Source organism: Patagioenas fasciata, chromosome 10 (assembly GCF_037038585.1).
Source record: "Patagioenas fasciata isolate bPatFas1 chromosome 10, bPatFas1.hap1, whole genome shotgun sequence".
In the NCBI taxonomy this organism is placed as follows: Eukaryota; Metazoa; Chordata; class Aves; order Columbiformes; family Columbidae; genus Patagioenas; species Patagioenas fasciata.
This window is the reverse complement of record NC_092529.1, coordinates 25224050-25228945: the sequence shown is the minus strand read 5'-3', so window position 1 is coordinate 25228945 and position 4896 is coordinate 25224050.

The following is a 4896-nucleotide window of genomic DNA, read 5'->3' as shown; positions in this document are numbered from 1 at the left end:
GCACCTCAAAGCTTTCCTGACCATTTTTCTCAATGCCTCACTTGTACCCAACCTTTCTGGTCCTTAAGCTGTACATGAAGGGATTGAGCAGGGATGTGGGGATGGTGTTGAAAAAAGACTTTGTCAAACTGTCTCGGGCCGTTCTGGGCATCCCACAGCCAAGGATGAGGGTGCTGTAGAAAACAGTGGCATTGGTGAGAGGTTCAGGTGGAGAAGGCCCTGTGCCTGGTTACACTGGGGTAGAGAGCAGTGATGCATTCATGGGATGCCCCTGTGAACAGGAAGGGAACAAATGGCTCCAGGGGGACAAAATGCCTTCCAGCCAGTTCTTTAACCATCACAGATACACCATCCAGGCCAGGAGCTGCAGCTTCTCCAGGAGATGCTGTGGGATACGGTGTCAAAGGCTTTACTGCAGTCTAAGGACACAACACCCACAGCCTGTGTGGCGGATTCACTCCCCACCACAGACTTTCCCTCATCTGCTCAGCCGGTCACCTTGTCATAGAAGGAGATCAGGCTGGTCAAGCAGGACCTGCCTTTCACAAAGCCACGCTGATTGGGCCCGATTGCTCGTCTGGTGTGTGTGACCTCACAGTCCTTTCCCAGCCATGTTCCTGCTGTTGGCCTGTCCCCTGCAGAGGCAGAAGTGACCTCACAGTGCCCTGCACAGCCATTGGCTTCCTACTGGACTGTGAGCTCCTGAGACACAAGTGACCACATGGCATCGTACCCAGCCATCACCCTCCTTGTGGTCCAGTGTGTGAGCAGATCAAACTGAGCTGCTTTCATCAAATGTATCCAATAGATTTCCTATCAAGGGTTTGAGTGGAGAAACGTTCCTCAGAGGAGCTGCTGTATTTACTCTACGGCATTTTACATCTCTGCTTCTGACTCTTATTATTTTTCTCTTCTTCCTCTGTTTATTCTGATGTGAAAGAGCTCTCCAAGGAAAAGATTCATGGAATCCTACAATATCGCAGGTTGGAAGAGACCCCTGAACACCATCTCTGTCCCACTGACCTGTATGGCACCCCAAGGAATAACTGATAGCATTTGTGCTCCCTTGGGTTCATCTCACCACATGCACACAGTGGACATGCACATGATGTGTATGTTTGCAACTCATCCATACAGTGAAAACATGGACTTTTGACCTAGTATTTAATAGAATCATAAAATCTTTTCGTTTGGGAGGGGCGCACGAGGATCATGGAGCCCACTCTCAGGTTGGGGCCGTGACACCTCCCTGGGAGCCTGTTCAGTGTCCAGCACATCTGGGTGAAGAAGCTTTTCCTCATGTCCAACCTAAACCTCCTGGCACATCTTACTTCCATTCCCTTCGGTTCTGTCATTGGTCACCAAAGAGAAGAGATCAGTACCTTCCCTTCCTTCTCCCCTCATGAGGAAGCTGTAGCCACCATGAGGTCTCCTTTTAGTCTTCTCTTCAGCTCTGATGCTGAGAAACCCCTTGGATTGCTTTCTCAAGCAGAAAGGAGAAGCCATGACCTCCAGAAAATGGGAAGGGGGATCCTGTCCCTCACACATGGCTCAAGGCTCTTCCTGGACCGTGGGATGTGGGTGTGCAAGGCCCAGGGAAGGACAACACTGGTGCAACAACTTCCCCATGGGGCTGCAAGGAGGCACCGAGGCCCCAGTGCCATGAGGACAACATGGCTTCTCCTGGGCCTCAGTGGCAGAGACAACTGCCATGGCCAAGGGGACAGAGACCTGGGTTCTGTGGGTCCCTTCCAGCCTTGCCAGCGCCCTTTGCCATCTCCATCCCAGGCTGTTCTACACGGTCCTACCCCTGCCCCTCTTTCCCCACAGGCTGCAGACACCCATCTCGCTTCCCAGCCATTCTCTCACCCCAGCATTTCTTATGGCCTTTTACCTGTCAGGAGACAAGTAACCTCACCATGATCTTCTAAATCCCATGGCTGCTGCTGGCCGTTCAGTTTCTTTGACAGACACGACCATGTCCCTGCTGCTGTCCCATCATGTTCTCAGGTGGGATGGACACAATAGCCCATCTCCAAGGCCTCTTCCCGGATGGGGCCTGTGGGTTCTTTGGCACAGGTTTTTTCTCAGCTCTATTCCTGCTGCTGTCTTGTCACCTCCAGAGACAGAACTAATGTCACAGTGCCCTTCACAACCATAGTCTTCCAACTCAATTATGAGATTCTGAGACACAAGTGACCTCATTCTGAGACACAAGTGACCATACGCATCCATCACCCTCCTTATGGGCCAGGACCTGACTAAATAAAAGCATGCTTGTTTTATCAATTTAATCAAATCTATTTCATGCTAAAGATCTGAGTAGAGAATCATTCTTTACAGGAATGTGAAATGTTGACGCCTTTTCTATGTCCTCCCCTGCGCTTTTTTTTTTTAAATTTTTTTTCCTTTTTCCTGGTTGCTAATTGCGAATTCACTACATGAAGTGCAAAGCCAATCCCACACCCAGAGACGAGATATGGTTTATTACAGAGTTGTGCAAGTCTGAATGCTGGAACAAAACCAGCACAACAGATAGAGAAGGAACATCTATTATATCCAAAATCTTATCTCTACATTCAGACTCTCACTGCAGTGCTAAAGAGCCAAGTGTTTAAACCTCAGTATCTTGGTTACATAATTATCACCATGCATGCTTGTTATGGAAGGGTCTGAGCCTAGGTCTCCCATCCTAGGGATGTGTATTTTAGTATTATAATGAGTGTATAAGGAGCAAAGTTCAGCTAAAGGACACTTTATGTAACGGTCTTGAGACAGATGTTAAAACAAGACTCAACTAATTGTTCAGGCTCCAGAGTGTCTGCACTGCAAGGACAGAATTCTTTGCAGGTTCGGATTAGGTGTTTTAAAGGTCACTTTTATCTTTGTTAGAGGAGCAGACTGACGACAAATGAGAGGATTTACATATTTTAGGTTAGCAACTACAAGCAGGATTTATTCTTTTAACTGATAAGGACTACATCTTCTGTCATCAAACACCTCTCCAAGGTAAATATTAATTGAATCCTAGAATAACTCAGGTTTGAAGAGAGCCCTGAACATCATCTTGTCTCGCTCTCCTGCTCAAGGCAGGGTGCACCAGGTGAGGTTGTTCTAGGCCTCTGCCCAGCTTTGCATCATCCACAAAGGAGCTGAAAATGTGCTCCATGACACGATGAAGGGGCAGAATAAAGCTGTTCAACAGTGTTGGCCCCAGTACTCATCACTGAGGGATGCCACTAGAAACCGACTAAACACAGGACTTTGTACCACTGATGATATTTGGGCATGGTCATCCAGCCAACTTCCCACCCATCACAACATCCACATCTTTATCCCAGATCTCCCCAAACTCCATGTACACAACGTGCCTTTCTTTCACCTGCCCATCTGGGTTCAGGAATCCCTTCCTTGTCCTACAACTGCCTGGACATGGCTGCAGGAGAATGTGACTCGTCACCCTCCCAGGGACAGCCGTAGGCTGACCAGCCTGTCATTCTCCCAGTTCTCCTTCCTGCCATTCCTGAAGATGGGTTTGACGCCTGCCCTTCTGAGGGAACCTCTGATCCTCTCTGATTACTCTGGCACTTTTGAGACCACAATCCAGAATTTCCCATAGAGAAAGAGGGGCAGATGCAGGACTGTGTAGAACAGCATGGGATGAGGATGGCAAAGGTGATATAGCAAACAGGGACACTTGCAATGAGCCTGTCCAAGGGAGCGTAGATGAATCTCACTGTGCCACTGGAGTTTGTCCCTGGAGTCACACACAGAAATATCAGGGTTCTGTCAGGTGTCCACATCTGAGCTGGCCTCATGGATTCTTAAAACACATTGAGATAATCAGGGACAGACACTTTTGCTTTAACCACAGAGGCAGGAGTCACAGTGTCCTTCTGCGCTCCTGTTCCTATACCTAAGGGATGGGAGGCACCTCAGCCCTATGGTGTGTCACCGTGTTCTACATTTATCTTTGATGTCCCTCATTATCAGGAATGGACATTGGTTCAACGAAGCACATCCCAGTGCTGCATTCCAGTTGTTTCCTATAGGATATTAGTCCCAACATGATGTGACCTCAATAAACTCTGTCTCACAGGCCTTCATAGAAGCACAAGGAATAGCTGATGGTGTTTGTACTGACTTGGGTTCATATCACCTCATGTACATGATGTGCATGCTCACATCTCATCTGAACAATGCAAACATGGACCTCTGACCTATTCATTCAGCGTAATTCCATGGAGGGACAAAGAGCTCTGAGCTGGGGTGAGAGGCCAGTGCTGGAAATGGTGGTTGTGAGGGGCCAGCCCATGACGATTGCCCTGGGAGTCCAGTGCACAGGGGCACAGCCCAGCCCCTGCTCTGCTGGTCCTGCAGGTCTCTGGCAGGAGGCCTGGCTGTGAGAGGACACTGCTGTGTGCCAGCCTGCACACACACACTGTTCAGCTGTACAATGGGGTTTGCATCTGTGTCCACTTTTGTGGGCATGTTCTTGAGAGAAGGTTTATAACAAGACCTAAACCTTCACGCCCTGCCCATAGGAGATCACCTTTCTATCTGGAAAGGCTGTTGTGAGCCCAGCTCTGTCACAGCAGTGCCCATTGCCTGTCCCTGCCTGCGCTCACAGCACTGACACACAGCAGGACGGGGACCAAGCTGCCAGAGCACTCAGGCCTTGCACCAACACAAGGGGTGAGAAGGAGAGTGTGGGAGTGGAACCAGAACAGCTCTGGAAGAACAAGCACTGGTGCTTCCCGGCAGTGCTGCCATGAGATAGCTCTTTTCCCTTCTACCCATGAACATGGGAACTATCACTGCAGCTCCAGAAAGGTCTTGGAGAAAGAATGTCAGTAAAAATACTGGTGAAGGACCCTTTATTTTGCTTAAACACAG